General features: G+C 40.9%; 1 long non-coding RNA gene across 1 annotated transcript; it reads left to right on the top strand.

Moving 5' to 3' along the window:
• The first annotated feature begins 18203 nt into the window (after nucleotides 1–18203).
• On the top strand, nucleotides 18204–21278 carry LOC122767602. Its single transcript, XR_006360226.1, has 2 exons — nucleotides 18204–18476; nucleotides 20116–21278. It is a non-coding gene; the product is annotated as an uncharacterized LOC122767602 (long non-coding RNA).
• Nucleotides 21279–21560: the final 282 nt, after the last annotated feature.

Here is a 21560-nt window from a genome sequence, read left to right as displayed (position 1 = left end):
ATGAAACTACAATCTTTGATGTCAATATATAAGTATTATTAGTGACCTACAAATGAAACTACAATCTTTGATGTCAATATATAAGTATTATTAGTGACCTACAAATGAAACACAAAGTCTTTGATGTCAATATATAAAGTATTATTAATGACCTACAAATGAAACTACAGTCTTTGATGTCAATATAAGTATTATTAATAACCTGCAAATGAAACTACAGTCTTTGATGTCAATATATAAGTATTATTAGTGACCTACAAATGAAACTACAGTCTTTGATGTCAATATAAGTATTATTAATAACCTACAAACTACAATCTTTGATGTCAATATATAAGTATTATTAATAACCTACAAATGAAACTACAATCTTTGATGTCAATATATAAGTATTATTAGTGACCTACAAATGAAACTTCAATCTTTGATGTCAATATATAAGTATTAGTAGTACCTAAATGAAACTACAATCTTGATGTCAATATATAAGTATTATGGGTAATGACCTACAAATGAAACTTCAATCTTTGATGTCAATATATACAGTATTATTATGATACAATGAAACTACAAATCAATTTGATGTATAAGTATTATTAATGCCTGACAAATGAAACTACAATCTTTGATGTTGAATTAAGTCTCATTAATAACCCTAACACAAATGAAACTACAATCTTGATGTCAATATATAAGTATTATTATAACCTGAAATGAAACTACAATCTTTGATGTCAATATATAAGTATTATTAATGACCTACAAATGAAACTACAATCTTTCAATATATAAGTATTATTAATAACCTACAAATGAAACTACAATCTTTTGATGTCAATATATAAGTATTATTAGTGACCTACAAATGAAACTTACAATCTTTGATGTCAATATATATTATTATATGACCTACAAATGAAACTTACAATCTTGATGTCAATATATAAGTATTATTAATGACCTACAAATGAAACTACAGTCTTTTGATGTCAATCTTTGATGTAAGTATTATTAATGACCTACAAATGAAACTACAATCTTTGATGTCAATATATAAGTATTATTAATGACTACAAATGAAACTACAATCTTTGATGTCAACATATAAGTATTATTGACCTACAAATGAAACTACAATCTTGATGTCAACATATAAGTATTATTAATGACCTACAAATGAAAACTACAATCTTTGATGTCAATATATAAGTATTATTAGTGACCTACAAATGAAACTACAATCTTTGATGTCAATATATAAGTATTACAATGACCAAATAAACTACAATCTTGATGTCAATATATAAGTATTATTAGTGACTACAAATGAAACTAATCTGATGTCAATATATAGTATTATTAATAACTACAATACAATCTTGATGTCAATATATAAGTATTATTAATGACCTACAAATGAAACTACAATCTTTGATGTCAATATATAAGTATTTTTAATGACCTACAAATGAAACTACTATCTTTGATGTCAATATATAAGTATTATTAATGACCTACAAATGAAACTACAATCTTTGATGTCAATATATAAGTATTATTAATGACCTACAAATGAAACTACAATCTTTGATGTCAATATATAAGTATTATTAATAACCTACAAATGAAACTCAACAATCAGCTACTTTCACTGGCGATCACCATCCTTCGACTGCAGCTTTAAGGAAACAGCTGGTTTTATTAATGTTGCATCAAGTAGTGCCATGATGTAAGTCAACAAATCTGTGAAGAATCAACAGTCGCATGAATTTATACTTATACAATAACGTATACAGAACACATACACATTCTTTATCTCTTTAGCAGATGTGATTTATTTAAACACACGCAGAGACTAAACTCACTAAACACAACTAACTGTACTTTTAAGTACAATGCAACTTTGAGTTCACACATAAATTCACGCGTGCACCTGCAGAAAATGGAGAACAGTCCGGTTAAAAGAAGCCAAACGTTATCATGAATACATGACAGATTATTAATCAGATACACATTTGTTTGAATAAACCTTTTGTGGGGGTTTTATTGACAGTTAGCTATTTAAAAGTTGCAAAAAATATGATTAACTGAAATTCAACCCTGTAAAGCAACCAAACTATACCTGTTAAATATTGTTATTTACTATTAATAATAACAATGATAACTAGGGCATTTCATGGCTATAGAGACTCTGAAATCTCCGTGTAAATGAAACGATGTTTGTTACTTGACGTGTTCTTCCTGTTGCCAGTGTTGCAGTTACTATAGCTATCTTGACCACTACTGTGGTTGCCACGGTAACCACCGTAGAGCACAATTAATCATATTACGCATTAAAACTTCACATTTTTCACAAATTCACAGTTGGGCCCTAAAAAGTACCATAATATTATTATTATTATTGTTATAATCCCTTTACATGTGGTAATAAACATTACAAACCACTCTACTTTTACAAATGATATAGTACAAGATAAGTACTTAAAAGCAAAAAAACCCTCATGTCAAATGACCCATTTCATAATAACTGCGACATATTATGGGATTATAGCTGCTGATGCATTCATGTGTTGCTAATGCCACGATGAAGGTGTGGCCCTCTCTGCACTGACTGTACCATACGTGGCCTATTGTGATGACAACTACAATAAATCAATGAATGATTTATGAGTTAATTAAAAGGTATTTATTTATTCGCTGTAAAAAAAAAAAGAAGAAGTCATTACATATACATGAGACTCCATTCATTTGTGTCGTAACACCGCAGCCGATGGCCTTTTATTATCATTTATTTTTGGCTACATTTTTCTTTTAAATTCCTCGTTGTTTTTTGTGTGTGTGTGTGTGTGTGTGTGTTCGTTTTATGTTCTGCTAACAAGGAGTGTGTACTCATGTGTGGGCACACCCATGCATATGTGTGTTTTGTGCATCCAGGCCGTTGTTTACATATATATATATATATATATATATATATATATATATATATATATACATATATATATATCTATATATACTGTATATATTTAAAACCCTTCCCAATCACTGAAGTCGTTTTCTCACAATTATCAGAAAGAGTGACATCAGCAGTGAATCCAGTGTTCTTGTCGCCTCATGGCCGCACAAACACCTTTTCTCGTGCTTTTTTTTTTCTCCCCCCCCCCCTTCAGTACTGACGGGTCGCAGTGTTCTCTCCGACAGAACCATTGTGATGGCTTCACTCTGGAGGACGTCCCCAGATTTCATTGCTATTAATCACGTCAGAGAGGACACAGATATTCACACCTGCAGCGCTGCAGGCACTTTGGTGGCACAGTTCCTTGTTCCTTCTCCACTAAATGTGGAAGGTTTCACGTTGCATCACTGTGTGTGTGTGTGTGTGAGCACAGTAGCCTACAGGTGAGGCCTCCAAGTCTCAGGAGCGAGGGAAATATCTGAGATATGAGACCCTGTTTAAACATGACTTCAAAACAGAATAATGGAGGACAAGCAAATTCTCCTGAAACCGCGTTGATGAGAAATGGATCCAGTCCAATCGACAGACAGATGTGGACACATGGACAGTATTTTATTTTATGTTAATTGTGACGATACGTTAGGTTCATTTTCCACTGATAGGCTTACGTTACTTTACTGAGAACTAACATCTATGATTTCACTAATTTGTATTGTCGACCAGTAGTTCCTGCTTCCCTGCATGCTAAAGATTTCATGTTCCAGTCTGAAAAGCCGATTTCAAAGCACAGACGAGACGATCCAGTCAAGACGCAGGACCACACACTTGGTGTTTAAAGTGTTATGGTCTGACCGCAGAATTATGCTGACATTAAATTTATTAGATGAGCCATTTGTGAAGTCGTTGAAATCTGTTTTTCAGATGTTGGGGAATATGAGAAGAATATATGTCACATTTTACCCATAAAAACAATAGGAAGATATTTGGTTGTATCTTGTGATCAACCAGCCGTCATTTCTTTACTGTTCTTTGCTTTTTTGACAGTAAACACAGCGGTGCAGCTGTAAAAGTATTCATGGAGCCCACTTTCATTCTGTCACAGAGGAAGAGAGTTGCAGTTCATCAAACCATTTCAGGGAGGAGATTACAGGGATTTGGGATCTCACAGAATAATAATATAATATAATAAAATGATATAAACAGACTGTCGTTATGGTCTTAATCAAAAGTAAGCATCATGTTTTTCCCAGTCAACTCTCTCTCATTGGTTAACGCGGGGTTCTGCTCACGCCTCCCAATCGCTGTTCAGTCGGAATTATATCAAACACGTTTTAATACTAACGATTTGAAATCGGGAAGACTCTGATGCGGTGTTAATCCCCCACACTACAGGATAATTTGACTTGATAATCTGTTTAAATCTGCTTAAAATCAGAAGACGCCTCCTCTGTGCCCCATTTTTCCTTTCACCGCAACCTGTCTCGGCAGATGGGCGCACATCTTTGAGTCTGGTTCTGTCAGAGGTTTCTTCCTCTCCACCGATGCCTCGTGTTTGCTCTATAATATTGTGAAGGAGATAATATACTAAAAAATTGAATTGAATTTATTGTCGTCAGGACCAGATTGGGACCAAAATCTGGCCAATTATCCTCTAGTGTGGGGAAGACTTAACTTAAGACTCAAGCAGTCATAGATTCTGTGAAATACAGTGACTCGTAGCCATGTGTTCATACCTCACACTTTATAAAATCTGAACTGTCCCTTTATTGATCAACCATTTCTTCTTCGTGGTGTTTCACGAGTTGTGTCTCGTACACATTTTGGTTTCAAGTGACCGCAGGTCTGGGCTGCAGTCATCCCAGCTATGTCTGAACCGTGCATTTAGATCCCATTCCTTCAACACACAGAGCATGTGGACCAGGTATTTCCAGCGTCTATTCTGGGACCACTGTTGACACGTCTTTTAATATGATTTATTTGGTGGATGACCGGCTCAGGATGACTTGGCACACAAATAACTTTACTAATACCAGGTTAAAATGTTGACTCGCACACTAAGCTCAGGTTCAAGGGTCTGTCATGATAAATGTTTGCCACCCACATTTTAAATTAGATTAATTTACCTTTGAAAAGGTAAACGAGCTCAAAACAAGACGTTTGAGCTCGTCCTCATTTCGAGGTTTTTACAGAAATTGGCCTGAATGTGTGTGATATTTCCCTGTGCATGAACGTTTGTCGACAGATCTACAGAAGTAAACATGAGTTTCTCTCCCTTCACAGCTCAGACAGTTCACATGGCAGCAGCCTGAGGGGAATTGATTGATTTACGGTTTAATCTGAGGAACAGAAGGGCCCGGCGAAGAATTCCCATTGTAAGGAAAGCATTAAGAGCAACCATAACTGCCGGGCTCTCCTCTCTGCTGTGTGAAGTCGTGACTGATGAGACGAGTGGACGTGAGTCTGTGGTTGTAAAGGGGGATAATGACTGCACCAGATGACCATGTTGGTGTTCACATAGCTGGAGTGGTGTGAACGTGTCGGTGCAGAGTGACTGTGGAAGCTGGTGCGAGAGAAGTGAGCGCAGTCGCTTCTCAGGTGAGCTCGATGAGTCCACTAACGCGTTGTTCCCTTTTCAGTTTTGCTGATGCTCAACGGGCGACGGCGGGTCGGGGGGGGAGTGGTGAAAGGCCGGACGGACGGACGTGTAAGGCCTGGAGCGAATTATCACGCTCGTCTTCATGGAATCTTCAAAGATAACGAACCATCTGCTGCAGCTATTCATCAGCTATAAAACGGAGAGGCGTGAAACCCCGGCCAACTCATCATACTGCGACTGCAGCGCGAGCGCGGAGACGCCCCGGCTAATAGGAAGCAGAACACCGTTTGGTCACTCCTGTTGAGACCAAGGCTGCCTTGCTAAGTGGCGTGATGATGCGTTAGGAGTTAGGAGGGGAAGAGAAAAGCAAGACAGACGGAGAGATGGAAATAAATGCAACGGGAACACCGTCAGTTTGTTCTCCTGTGGAAGTGCAGGGAATTTCATGGACGACAAACAGTTGTGCATCATTGACGTCACTGTGGACGACGGAGAACTCGCTAATTGACCTTTTCCATTATACAGTTCTAGCACTACTCTACTCCTCTGTGTTTGGGTATCCAGCACGTGGTTTTCCATTACTTCATAGTACCTCATCAATGTGGGCGGGGTCACATCATAGCACGGCCTTGTCCTTGTCTGTTTTTAAATCCCTCCTTAAAAACCACCTTTTCTCTTTGGCCTTTGACACTTCATGAGATGGTGATTTTTATTTATTTTGTTTTAATTTGAATTGATTTTATTGTATGGCTGGTATTTCGTATTGTGTTTTTTAATTGATTTTAAGCTGTTTTATCTCATTTTGAGCCGTTTCCTTGTGTCTTTTATTTATTCTGTACAGCACTGTGGTTTGTTTAAAGTGCTTAACAAATAAACTTGGATTGGATTACTGATAGAAAAGCAGAGTGGAGCCACCGAGCAGTGCTAGAACTTTATTATGATATCAGGTGAGAGGACCAATGATGGAACCTGAGCAGATTCTGACGAGCAGCGTTCCAGGTCTGCCTTGAGATGGTGTATAAGGTCAAGATGCCTGGTACCTTGGTGTCTTATCATCAGTTATGGCTGTTTATATTGAACACCATGACTGTTGTCTCTCACAATAACGTGTCCCTTCCACTCGTCCTTTGCGGGGGTGGTGCGGTACGGACAGTGAACCTCACCTTCTTGCGTTTCGGTGTAAATATCCCATGGAAGTCGAGGCCGCAGTTTACTCTCATACAGAGTTTGACGTCTTGTTGAGATGAACAGCCAGAAAAAGGAGCTGCTGGATGTCCTCCATTGTTGCGTGTTTTGTTCCATGTCACACTTTTGCATGTCACTGACACGGCCGTTGGGCACAGCCTACATCTCCGCCTACCGAGTAAAGGCACCGTTCTTCGTGGCGACACAAGCCCGATAAGCCACAAGGCTTTTTATTTGTTTTTATAATCTAGTCTAAGTGAGAGCTGTCAGGGACAACACAACACAGACCCTGTGGAAACACGCCTTAGATCCACTGTTCTCAAATGTTTTTCACTTAAATCCCATGATCCCGACACACTATTAGTCTGCTGAGTGTCAATAGACAAGTGACTAACTTCTCCTGTTGATTGCACTTCTGTCTTGTTTGTGTCACACTGAGTCAGTCGCGCTGCAGTCCTACACATCAGGGCGTTGTCGGGTGTTGTCGGGTGTTGTCGGGTGTTGGTATTGTTACCAGCGTTTAGGCCGCGATGCGTTCGCTTTCATGTGTTCTTCCAGCTTCATAAGTGGAATGCGGTCAAGTCTTGTGTGGATTATGAGTTACTGTATACAAAAGAGAGAGGCAGAGGAGAGACAATGCACTCACCTCACCCAGATTTCAATAAGGTGTGTGTGTGTGTGTGTGTGTACACTGTATATATAGCACAGACCTGCATGCTGAACAAGCTGATTGGCTGATTTGAAAATCCAGTCATAATTGTTTTCTTATCGCGCAAATTCCTAAACTCTCTGCCTCAAGTGTAGAGCAACACCTTCAGTGGCTTCAGCAGCAGCGAGGCTTACCGTGGCCTGACCTGACATTGTCACATCCACGGAAACAACTTAGGCAGATTTCTTTCCTCTCATCGGCCTCAGGAACTCTTTGACGGCATTTGTTCAAGAAACGTTTTAAAGGTTTAAAGCTGTGTAACGCAACAACCTTTAAACGTAAACAAATGTCAGTGACATTTAAAGCATGGAGTGAAAGAAGGGGTTTGTACAGTGCTGATTAAAAGCCTAAATCAGCACCCGGCGCCGTTCCCACACTGCAAACAGGAAGTGATCCTTTTTAATGTCAAAACACAACGAAACACCAACGAAGATGGAACGAACCGAGGCAGAACAATAACGTCAGAATACTTTTGACGAGACAACAACAAATATCAACAACTGCAGCTTTAAGCGTTACCTAACAAGAATAATGTGGTCAAAGGTCAAATATTGAGATCAACACACGTTTCTGACCGAAAAAAGGAAAAACATCTGACGTGATAAAATGATCGAGTGTCTGTTTTGAACCTATTACCTTCACTGTGTGTCAACGCAGTATTTCTGCTGAATAAAGTGATTAAATTTACGATCTCTAATTATAGTCGACGTGATGACAGATACCGGGCGCGGCTGTTGCCGTTCAGCGCGGCCACATGATCTGCAGGTGTCTAAACACTGCGCGCAGCTCGTGTCCTATTTTCCCATCAATATTGAAAGTGAGAGCTAACATTGACATTTGTCATCAGTGTTTGTCTAATAAGGCGGTGAATCGGGCGCTGCGCGGCCAAGTTCCTGTCACTCGCCTGGGCTTGGCTGCCCAACGGCTGACGATGAGAGACAACCTGTTCCATCACGAGGTGGGCGTGGCCACGGGGGCTGCTATGCTAACATTTCAAGCCACAAGTGTCAGCGGCAGTGAAGGTATGCATTGTTGAGAGCCGGGGCAGAAGAAAGAAAGAAAAGGAGGCAGTTAGTTTCCACGTCCCTTTCAGCAGGTGTTTGCTTGTGTCCACATGGCTCACATCCTCGCCCCGCGAAGACAAAAATCAAAGCCGTGCCCTGTTGGTTTACGGCTTCTTTTGACAGGCAGGGTGGGGAAGGCCTGGCTCCCTCGTCTGTTTGGCCACGGTTGTTTTAATAGGCCTTGTCAGTTGAATATTTCATAAAAGAAGCGATGGCCTGGAACAGTTTTTTGTTCCGTGCGGGGAGAGGAATGTGCTTGTCTCACTCTTTGAAAGGTGACTTGTGTGCTGCACGGCTGTGGCAGCCAAACAGCTTTGTGTCTGCCAGCACTCTTTGTTTTTGTGTTTTTAGTGCGAGCGCATTTGTGCCCAGAAGGGATCTCATTCTGTCTTTTTGTTTGTGTCTCGCTCTTGTTTTCGTTTTTTTTTTTCCCCAACAACAAAAGGGCTTTTGTTTTGTTTTTAAGGACTGACTGTAAATGCCTCCGCCGAGGAGGTGATGTTTTCACCCGCGTTTGTCTTGTTTGATGAGATTTTCTGAGGATGTAGTTTGTAGCCTCAGGAAGACGCGGTTAGATTTTGGTGGTGATCCAGATAAGAGAAGAAGAAACGGCCTCAGCTGTGGTTTGAGGTCTCACTGAGTGCTTTTCCTCTTAGTTCTCACTGTTGTGCATGTTTACGCACGTTTATGTTTATTACTCTCACTCTCATTTGTGTTTGTGCTGCTTCTCGTTCACAGCCGAACTCGGAACTCACCAACGTTAAAATTCCCACTCTTCGTCCTCCTCGAGACATAAGGTGTACCGCCAGAGGAAGCCCGCGTACCACTGATGGTACACGCACCGCAGTTTGAGAACCCGTGGTTCTACGCACAAAAACATCCACAAACAAGTCCGCAGATGAAAATGGAAGAAAACTTACGTGCGTACGAAACAAGTACGACGATACGAATTCTGAGTTGTAAAATCCGACTTCTCAGGCCTTCGCGACGCTGGTGTTTTATTTTGAAACGCCCGTCACATTTCACGGCTGGTTAAACGCTCGGCTCGGCAGTGACACGAGTCCTCCGTGCTTTAATTAGCCGGCTAAATTCGGTCCGGTCCGCCGCTCTAAATTCAATTAGCTCTTCAAAAACACTCAATGGCACAAGCCAGAGGTGGAAAATTCAATTTATTTACAAGAAACTGGAGAGCGTTTACTGCGCAGTGGGCCACACGGCCTCTGTGTGTGTGTGTGTTGTCTATGTTGTTTTACAAGCAATTAATTCTGCGTCATTACATAATCTGAAGTGTATTATTAACTGTGGAGAAATGGCAACGACACACACACACACACAGAAGAAAACTACCTTTAATAAAACACTGAATTGCTCTAAACACTCACCAGCAGACACACACAACACAACACAACACAAGTGTAAACCCGCAAACCCAAAACCACCCAAGAACAAGGAGCGAGAGCGAGTGACATTCCGTCAGTGAAGAGAAAGAACCTGCATTAATCAAAGCTCTTTACACAAACCTGCCCAGCGAGGTCCTGCTCATTAGTGGAGGCTTTACGGGGAAGACTTGTATAGCTATGTGGAGGAGGACAAAGAGGGAGAGAGGGAGAGAGGGAGAGAGGGAGAGAACTGTGCTCCCTCGCTCCTGACAGAGTATAGAGGGCATGAATAGTGGAGGTGAAAGGCTGAATGGAGCTGGAGGAGCGGGACTCGCTCATGCGGAGAACTCGCAATTCTCCCCTCTCTTATACCTGCGCTGGTGAAAAGAGAGGCCAGCTGCTGCTGCTGATGCTGCTGCTGCTGCTGATGCTGCTGTTGATGCTGCTGCTGCTGCTGCTGCTGATGCTGCTGTTGATGCTGCTGATGCTGCTGCTGCTGCTGAGCCTTTTGCTCTGCCTGGGTTCAATAGAGACATTGTGAAAGGAGGCTGAATAAGGTAGAGAGAAAGTGAGGAATGGAAGTGGAAGGAAGGAAGGAAGGAAGGAGGGAAGGAGGGAGGGAGGTTTTTTTTTTACGTAAGCCCATCATTCTGCCCCCGCTGTGCGCTGCAGCTCTCGGGTTTGAACTGTGACAGAGAAGAAGAGCAGTTGGGTTTAATCAATCATAATGGAAATTAGCATGCTATAATGAAGCGCTCAGAGAAGTCCATTATTTAGCGAGGTTGCAGGAGGGCGGTTGCAGGAGGGCGGGGGTTGACTTTGGGGCTTGGCAGCAGGGCCTCAGCTCTGAGAGCTCCGAGAGAAAACAAGGATTTTGAAGAGCTTTCAAAAGCCTGGGATCACAGTGATTCCAGTCGCCCTCCCACGGTCTTCACTTCCGCTGTGACGTGGGAATATTCTGGTCATTGTACCTTTCTTTCTTTCTCTTTTTACCTACTGTACGTCGAGGAGGTTATGTTTTCATCAGTGTGGCTTTATCTGGAAGTTTGTGTGAGCAACTTCCTGTCTTTTTTGTGACAAATCTTTGGTAAGAATTTACCCTCTTGGATTTTCAAGAAATCCCCGTTTTTTTGTAATGATCAGAACTCACCAGAACTCACCAGAACTCACCAGAACTCATCAGAACTCATCAGAACGCACCAGAACTCACCAGAACTCACCAGAACGCACCAGAAATCACCAGAACTCACCAGAACTCATCATCTTCTGCAACTCCATGAATCGTACTTTAGGCAAAGGCCTCGATCAGTTTTTTTCTCAGCAGCAGTTTTAAAACACACAAATAAAAGTGACATTTTAAAACTCAGCTGCTTGTAAAGCCTTGAATGTTCTTGCGTCATGTGATCATTTACATCCATGCTCCCCGTGACGATCACCGAGGTCTGCAGAAAGATCTCTTCATAGGTCGGGATTAAAACACCGGGTTTTAATCAGTGTTTTAATCCCAAGAGCGACACAACCTTTTGTGTTGTTGCCTGTTTTTAAATCTCGACTAAAAACGTTCCCTGACCATGTATAAGAGTTGGCAGTTTGACCGTGCATCTGTGTTTTATTGGTTTTATTGGTTGTGTTTTATCTATTTCTGTGATGTACTGCGCTTTGGTCAACTGTGTTGTTTTTAAATGTGCTACAGAAATAAATTTGGATTAGATTTAGACGTCTTTCCTGGTCTCTGAAGGCCCCCGTGGTTCCTTGATTCACTTGGGACCAGTTAATCCTTTATTAGTTTTAGTTTTGAGTGCCTTTAATCTGCAATTTGAATGAATTTACTTTGGGGGGGGGAAATTACTAATTACCTCTGGATTTAATCCAGGTTACGGATTTGGCAATTTGAAATGGGACGTCCACGGGTTGGTGTGGAGAAGACCCAGTTTCCTGACCTAGTCAGGAGAAGGGTTTTCTGGCATGGAGTTTGCATGTTCTCCGTGTGTGTGTGTGTGTGTGTGTGTTCATATGTAGGATAAAGCAGGTGGATGGTAGATGGTAAAAGCTATGAGCATGTAAAGTTCTATACAGATCCAGAACGTTCTTCTGGATCCAGTAGATCTAAATGTATAAGGACTGAGCTCTGCGTCATCTTGTTTGCTTTCATTTCTTTAATGTTCATACTTTACATACTAATACTGAGATAAACGCGTGTATTTTAAGGATTTTTAAGTCTTTTTAGTTGATCTACAGTTCAGCATTGTTCACCTTGATTCTCTGACGTCGCACTCATGACTCTTCCAGTGACGTCACATTTTAGTATCGTGGCTCAGCTCGGCCACTAAAAGAACCCAAAACACCAGGTACGAGTGGATTTGAGAAGAGTCGCAGTAAAAGTGCAGCACAGCTTTCATCTGACTGTGCTGCTGAGCTCATGTCAGCTTTCGTCTTCTCATTCCTTCTCATTCATCCTCCTCATCCTCCTCATCCTCCCTCATCAGTATCTGCCTCGGCTATCGGCCGTTGCTTCATCACCTTCCATTCTTTTTTTTAAATTTAAATGCCAGCTGTTGTATTTATTTATTTTTTGCTCCTTTCCCGCCTGCGTGCCCCCAAGGCGCTGCTGCTGCTGCTAATAAGATGATGGCTGCCATGTTATGCTCAGGGCTGTGTGTGTGTGTGTGTGTGTGTGTGTTCTCGATCACTCTGTGGGGAACGATTAACGTCTTCAAAAGTATTTCCTCCAAATTCAAATGTGAATGCTTTTGCAGTCAAGTTATTAGAAAACATTTGAGAAGATAACAAGGACATAAAAAGTCTTCACCGTTCTCTACTCAGTTAAGTGCATTATTTGACAAGTGGATAAACTACTTAACCTTACTGAAGGAGGATTTTATCAGAAGGAGATTCCTCCGCCCAAAAAAGGGTTGTGCCAATCTCAAGAATGTAAAGACAGAATGTGATTTATGTGGTTTTCAAAAATCCATTCTATTCATGTGTGTGTGTTTATTGAGAAACAAGTGGGCGACGAGCTTCCCTGAGCCGGGGCCAGGTTTCTGAGGCGCTGCCGTCTGAGCTGCCGAGCAGATGTTCCGCTGCTTCTGAAGCGCGGCCAACTCCTCTGCGGCACAGGAGACTTCTCGCCACACATCTGGATTTCAGAGATAACGTTTCTTTTTTATGTAGAGGTTTCCAAACCCGCGGCACGCGGCCCACATGCGGCACCCTCGATGCTTTGTTATTGCTGTCCATTTTTTGCTATTGATTGATTCTACTTCATTCATTTTTAATTTGTAGAGCATCACAGAATCACAACATAAATTATCTCAAGGCTCCGCACACAGACAACGTCGTCGAGATCAAAGAAACCCAACTATTGAAACCTTTGAACAGGAAGAAATCTCTGATGAAACTTTGTGTCTTTCCTTCCTTTCCTCTCTCTCTCTCTGTGTCCTCATCTTGCAGGTTGCAGGATCCAGATCCAGTTTCGAGGCTATTATTATTATACATATCCTCACTGTTATTATTATTATTATGCTATAATTAAAAGTCAGCATAATTTTTATCAACAATTTCTGCTGCTGCTTATGTAAATGACATCATCGTTCTATAAACATGTCATCACTGACTCAGAACTGTCCTGTATAAACTTAGAACTTGATGCAGATGTTGTGTATCTGCTCCTGGTCTCTCTCTTCTGTCTCTACCTCATCTTCCTCTTGTCCTTTTTCTCCCCCCTTTCTCTCCCCCACCTCTGCTCTGTCCCCCATTTTTCCTTTCACCCCAACCTGTCTTGGCACATTGCTGAGTCTGGTTCTGTCAGAGATTTCTTCTTCTGTTAAAAGGGAGTTTTTTTTCTCTCCACTGATGCCCAGTGCTTGCAATGTGCTAAGACGGTTTGGGGTGAAAGGTCAACATTTCTGATATGTATCTCATGACCAGACTCAAATAAGCTTTAACAGTGATCATAGAAGTCTTAAAATCAGTTCTAAAATGCACAAGGAGCCAGTGAAGGTCAGTCAAGATTGAGGTGATAAGAAGTGATAAGATGTATCTGTATATTGTTTTTGATGCAGTTTCTCTTGTGTGTTTGCTTGACTATGTCTCACTTGTTGGAGTGATTTGAATCTCAGTGTGACTTCCTAGTAAATAAAGCTTTAAATGACTGAACCTGAGCTTCATGTTCTGCATCGCATGTTCTGAAATGGTGTCCAAGGCGTGGTTTGTAGTGAGAGGCAGAGCAGAGTGAGATTTCTCTTTTAAAAAATAGCAAACACTGGAGATAAGTTCTCTCTGGAAAAGTTCTCGCGTTATTCTTTGGAGCCGGTGCTGGAAGAATGGCTGGAGTGAACAGAACTCACACATGTAACCTGTGAAGACAAAATGTCCACAGAAGTCGCTCCAAACATCCTCCCTATTGTCTTATCTCATGGCTCATATGTGAGGACATGTGTCACGCAGACAGACAGACAGATGTCCTGCTTTATTTGTCATATGTGAGCAGCAAAATTCTGGGAAAATTTCTTTGAGCCAAACGATTTGAGACAGGCATCATCTGGTCGTCCTGTCTCATGGCCAGAGGACTACGCCATTTAATTGGACTGCTGTCCACGGTATAAAAAGACTATTATTTATCTATGACGAGTGTCCATCTCTGCTACACTTGTTTTCTGTCTGATTCCTTCATAGACCAAACTTTAGTGGGCAGCTTGTTGGCACCACGTCTTTCTAGCATCCACAACAGTGCATGCAGAGCAGTACCTGCATAATTTGCCCACTCATGGTACTTTTCGACTACACAGTTCCATGACTCGTCAGTATTGAACAGAGGAGTCTGGTGTGTTCAGTCCCAACCCAACGTTCAGTGGTATTTCAGTTCAGTGACTGTGTCAGACGGAGTCTGTGCTCCGGTCACGCAGGAAGTGCCAAACGATTCTGTGACCAAATCTTTTTAATCGACTGATTCTAATGATTCAGTCGCACTAAAAACAACTGCTTCACAAGTCGCTAGTTTGTGTGTTTGTGTCTCGTATAAAACAACGTCACGGCAGTTTCACGCAGCCGTTGCTATGACGACCCCGCCCTCAGTGAGGAAAACCATACCTAAGTAGTCGCTTCGTGCTGGAACTGTATCGTGGAAAAGCGTCATTACTATGTAGCCTGGGAAGGGTGGGCACGACTCAACTTGACTTTATTCAGTTTGGTATCAGGCACGGTGTCTTCCATTACTTCATAGTACTTCCTCAGCATGGGCGGGGGCGGGTACAATAGCAGGTACTATAAGAAGCACCGGGTACTAACCCTAATGGAACAAACGAGTAGAGTCTAGTAGTGCTAGAACTGTATAATGGAAAAGTGTCATAAGTGGCCAAATTATGCCGATACCATGTGGTTTCAGTGACAAGGGCCACAATGGAAACCATGGACTTGGGACCCATTTTACCAGCCCAAATCTAACCCTTATGGCCAGAACACCCTGGGTTCTGGTGTTGTCAGCCAAGGGGAAAATGTCCAACTTCTACCACTTTAACCTCCACATGAGGGTCGTGGGGCAGCTGGAGGCAATCGTGGCTGACATAGGGCGAAACACGGGGTCACACCCCGGAGAGGTCGCCAGTGCATCGCAGGTGTGCCAAACTTTAGTGACAGCAAGTCATGACATGAAAGGTGACGAGAGCAAAATGAACTAATTCACAGCCGTGTCTGTAAAATCCTCATCTCATTTATTTTCATTATTATTTATTTTGATGTTTAATAAATGAATTACCACGTCATTTTATGCCCTAACACTAACCCATGTTATTTACAACATACAAATCTTTGGTAAAAAGGGCGGGAAAATTCTCCAAATTTGTTTGGAAACCCCAAAAACACAGACCTTGGGAAGCTCTGTTCTAACAAATCGAATGACAGTCAGGAGAATCTCTGCATTTGCTCCCATACTTTAATTCTTTAAGCTGACAGAACCCCCCCTCACTCCAAAAAGGCTTCCCCTGTCATTCCCGGGTCAAACCCTGAGGTGTGGGAGCTGTGGAACGAGCTCAGACACCAGTTTAGGTTCAGTCAATCAATACATGCAAATAAATAAGTAAATTGACTCCAAACCACATTATCTGGGCCGGTCTGACTTTAACAAATTCAATTTAATACAATTTCAGTCGCACTAATGTGTTTACGTGTGTTTCTAAAAGAAAATAAAGAGATTTTCTTTCCTGCCGTCACTCACTCACACACACACTCACACACACACAGAAAAAAATGACATAATTGTTTGTACCTCAGAGATAAGAAAAGTCACGAGTGTGAATCCTAAAGTTCTAATCACATCAGTGTCGCATTACACACTCTCAGGACGATGTTTTCCAAACGCTGGACGCCAAAACTAAACCCTCGACTGGCTGGTAGCGTTTGGTCTGGTCTGGTTCAGGTTCCTCGGTACGATTTTATGCATCCGATGTCTGGATTTGTGGAGACGAGAAGCGAATGAAAAGAAAACTATTGCAATAACGCTGATTGTCACTCACACTCACTTGTCGACTTCACTCCTGCAGATCACTTTAACCTCTCGCTCTCCAGACATGACAGCGTGATTAGTTTTGCTAAGGTGCTGCTCCGTGTCAAACCTGAAACACACACACACACACACACACATTTAGCGTTGGCACCTCGGGCTGTTTGAGTGTGACGAGGCAGATGCTCCACAGTTGTCTTCTGCTGTGTATCCTGCTCTCTGGCATTTTTTGTTTTTACCTCTTTTACTCCAAATAATTGCAGATATACTCAGTTTATAAAGAAGAAACACTGTAACAAGTAACACACCCACTGTAACTCTTCCAACACAGAGCATATAAGCTGTTTTTTTCCATTACTATGTGAAAACGTATATACAGAGGCTATAACAATGTGCAGTATAGAGTCTTATATCTTTCTTTTTCTTTTTCACCAACTATATAAACACACCTGAGCAAAAAGTGCTGCAAATTGGATGAAATTGGTGAAATTTGTGAAATACGACACAGTTCAAAGTTCGCTTGGCTCATTTTTTTTAACAAAAATAAAATATTTTGTGACTTTTGCACAATTATCACTACTCCACACACATTTTTGTTGTGCAGGATTTCTTTATTTATTCACAACATAGAGAACAAAGGTCATAAAGTCTATGTATTGAACGTGGATAGAGCATCTCTTAAAGTGGCTGTAAACTCCCTCTTCTTCAGCCAAGTTTCCCCCTCATTCATTTGAGCGGCGTTATCGTGAAGAGACATGAAGTAGTGACGTCCTGTTTACTTTAGAGCGCCTTCACTTGTTAGGTTAAATATCCATATTTGCTCCCCAAAGACGGACAATGATATATCACCATGGATATTTTGGCCCACCCCATGTCATTTACTTTGTTCGAGAAATCCTGCACTTTTAACGATGCACAGACGTTTTGTTTTTTCAGTTAGACAGATATCGTGATTTCTCATGAAATGATTGTCTGGCAATATATTGATTATCACAGAATCTTTCTCCAATTTCTCCAGTGAAATTATTGGTATCGTGGACCATGTATCGTGTACCGTATCGCACCACATCGCATCTTACTGTATTGTATAGTACTGCACCGCATCGTAGCGCTTCGTAACGAATCTTACTGTCGTATCGTATTCTATTGTATCGGATCACAACGCATCGTATTGCATCGTATCGTATCTTACCGTGTCATGACGTGTTGTGTCGTATCTTACCGTGTCGTATCGTATCGTCCGATCGTGATGCATATTCGCTCGATGTGTAATATCTCGTATCATCGCATCGCATCGTATCTTACCGCGGTCGCGTTCGCGGTCGTGTGTCGCATCTCATCGCGTTGTCGTAATGTCATATCGGTATCTTCGTGTCGTATCATCGCATCTTATGTGTCGTATCTTACTGTTATGGGAATTATGCACCTCATGTAATACATGAAGACAAATGCTCAATGCAACCGTTTGATGTGACCTGAGACCACTCACTCTTTGTATTGTTAATGTAACTGTTGGATGCGATTTTGGCCAGTGACCATATGTATTGTTTTAGGAACTGTTTGAAGTAACTTGTGAATAGAGACAATGGGTCTGCGACTGAGGGCAAGGTGATAACAAACCCACAGAGGCGGGGGTCTGCACCTTATGGCAGGGTGATAGCTGACCCATTGAGACAGATAAATACCTTGCGATTCCTACAAGACAGGGAGTCTTCACTTTGTAACTGGCCTGTGTGTGTTGCTTTGTGAATGCTCCTCTTGTACAAGATTAAACCCTTGTTTGGACACTGAGCTGACTCCGATCTCCTTCCTATGGATCTCCTTCCTATGGATCTCAATTCTTTTGACAACTTGGCGCCCAACGTGGGGCCCCAATACCTGTCGCTCTCTTCACATCAGCGGACCTGAAGACCTTGCAAGGCGGGGGTAAGAAAAATAAATCCTCCTAAAAGTCCTCCACCTCGGGGCTCTTAAAGCTCCGTTTGGTCAGGGAGGCCAGGTTCCGTGAAGAGTGGGACAGTGACGGGGCCAACCAAGGAGGGGAGACGGATCAGCCAGACAAACATTGAGTCAGGGACTCAAATCTTCAAAAGGGTAAGAAATAACCATTTCTAAATTTAAAAACAAATTCGGCTCAAAAGTAACAACAGTTAGTTGAATATGCGGTGCCAGTAACGAAAGAAGCTGTAAGTCATGGTATTCTTCTATTGAAGTGAAAATTGAGCATAGCAATTCGGCAGATAAGAAGTAGCAACAGTAAGTTTGAATATGCGGTGCCAGTAACGAAAGAAGCTGTAAGTCATGGTATTCTTCTACTGAAGTGAAAAAACCGGTACAGAAACGGATCGATCCTAGCTCATTTAAAATAGATAAAAAGCAAGTCAGGGACTTGGGGGAGCAGAACTCTCTTAGATTTAAAAGCAAGTCAGGGACTTGGGGGAGCAGAACTCTCTTATATTTAAAAGCAAGTCAGGGACTTGGGGGAGCAGGACTCTCTTAGATTTAGGGCAGGGACCTAAAAATGATTACTGTCTTTGGAAGGACAAGGTTTAAACTAATCCCTCAGGGCTGAGAAAACAACAGGCGTCGGGGTCTGGGATCCAAAGCAAGTCAGGGACTTGGGGGAGCAGAACTCTCTTAGACAAACCGGTAAAATAAATAGATCAAATTTCCGCTAATAAGTAACAACAGTAAGTTGAATATGCGGTGCCAGTAACGAAAGAAGCTGTAAGTCATGGTATTCTTCTACTTTGTGAAAATTTAGCATAAAATTAGAAAACTTAGGATACGAACTCTTTTAAAGTCGACATATATATGTTGTGTGTCTTGTGTTGTTTTGTGTTTTGTGATGTTTTAATGTGTGCGCCATGGCTTTGTGTTGTTTTATGTGCCTGGTGGCATAGGCTCAGGCTGCAGAGTGTTGGTCCTTTTCAGTGACAAGCAAAATACCAAATTTTATTTGGGATTTGTTCCTGATAGTGGATGCATTGTTAAAAACAAGAATAGATAAATAAATAGAAATTTAGAGTCTGGACAGAAATTATATGTAGAATATTTGGAAAGAAAAAGAAAAAACAGGCAAACTGATAATCCAGATTAAAAGTTGGGAAAATATATAAAATAAAATAATAATAATAATAATAATAATAATAATAATAATAATAATAGTAATAATAATAATAAAAAGGAACTTTAAAATAAAAGTACGAATAAAATTGAAGGTAATTTTTATATCAAAATGGGAAATGGTAATAGTTGTTATAAATGTTGTTGTGAACCTGACGAGGTTCAATATGAATGTGATGCAAAACGAATGGGCTAATAGGCACTAGATAATGTAAAGTATATAAAAAGATGGGAAAATAAATATGGATTTAGAGGAAAATTACAGGTAGAAGAATGTAAAAACTGGTAAAAAAAAGATAGAGGTAAAGTCAAAGGAAGAACTAGAAATGACCAAGAACCAAAGAATAGATTGGCGGTTTGATTAAAATGTTTAAAAATAATAATAATACTAAAATGAAATAAAAACAACAGTACTAAAAAAATAACATTAATTAAATAAAGTAATTGGGGTAAGAAGATAACTAAAGCGGTCATAAACTAAGTCATTATAGGGCTGAAATAATATAAAATATATATTTCCATTAACATCTCTCAAGTGTATTTGACAATTAGCTCAGGAGATATCAGAAGTTATGAGGAGAGACGTAGGATGCTGTGTTCTCTTCAGGAATTCCACAGCAAAGAAGAAATGGAGGACCCAGACGAGTTGATGATTCATCGGCGCTACTAGTCAATAAACCAGGTCATGCACTCACACACACACATACATACCAGGACACAGAAGATGAGGAGGAAGAAGAAGTATGTTAACTAGAAAACACTGAAGTATTTTTGAGTATGGACCAAAAGCCATAGTCACCCTGTTGGTTAAAAAAAATCGTAAAACTTGTTTTCTAAACGATACTGAAGCATGCAGAATAATAATTGAAGAAGATGAAGGCGGTAGTAAATTGCCACTTCAACACTGTAATGGTATGAAGGTGAGATCTGAGACACTAATCTAAGACAAAAAGAATTTGTTTAAATTTGTTACAATATTGAGCCATGGGATTACCCATGTCTCAACAGGAGGGATGGTATCCACGATAGACTAGACTACATGGATGTTAAAACCACTAAAATGTGTTTGTGCCTCACGATTAATGTATTCTAAGCACAATGCTCAAGGCAGACTACATCAAAAACCAGATCCAGCACCCACAGGAGGGCCAATCAATCCAGGAGATTGGGTGTTGGTAAAGTGGTCAGCTTCACGCTGGGAAGGCTCCTATCAACTACTACTGTCGACACCTACAGCAGTACACATAGCTGAAAGACAGACAATGGATCACACACTTCAAAAGAGCACAAATGCCAGTCAGATAAGTAGAAGCATTCACCATGCCAGAATTAAAACTGTGTTTAATAACTGTTTCATGTATGACCACAATTGCATTCCTTATTTTAAATATAGTGACATAAGGCCAGGTATGATAAAATGAGGAATAGATCAATAGGAACAATCTAGATGGGACACTAGGAGAGGTGCAGTGACAATGCGTGTACTATTGTCACAATTAAGTGAGTTTAAGTTAGATTTAGTTTCCGGGGCAGCCTAGAGCTGTGGCCGTCACAGGGGGCCTTGTGAGATCCAAACCTTGGAAAATAAAGTTTTGGGGGGTTGAAAAAGACTGCCTCGTTTGGTATCAAGAGCGAGAATCCTCCCTGTGTCCTGAGGGAAACAAGAGATGTGTAAAATATGTGTAAAAAACTCAAGGAGTGTTATAAAGAGAAATGCACCAGCAGGATGGTTTGATCACTCCTGGCTTGATGGGGAACTGTTAATAAAAATGTGGATTGATAAAAATGTGTATTATAAACAACAGAGATTTTTGACTTCACTAAGGAAGCAATTGGAAGCATGCATCAAGAGTTAGATAAGACTAGTTTAATGGCATGGCAGAATAGGATGACTTTAGACATGATGCTGCTGAAAAGGGAGGAATACTGTATAATGTAGAATGTTTGGAGATATGTGTTGTACATTTATTCCTAATACAGCACCTGATGGCAGCATCTAAGGCAATGAATGGATTAATCACCCTATATGTAGAAGGACTGTTACAGAGACTC

The sequence above is a fragment of the Solea senegalensis genome, linkage group LG4, assembly GCF_019176455.1.
Source record: "Solea senegalensis isolate Sse05_10M linkage group LG4, IFAPA_SoseM_1, whole genome shotgun sequence".
Taxonomy (NCBI): domain Eukaryota; kingdom Metazoa; phylum Chordata; class Actinopteri; order Pleuronectiformes; family Soleidae; genus Solea; species Solea senegalensis.
The sequence above is the reverse complement of the archived record's forward strand: the minus strand, read 5'-3'. Positions and strand labels throughout refer to the sequence as shown.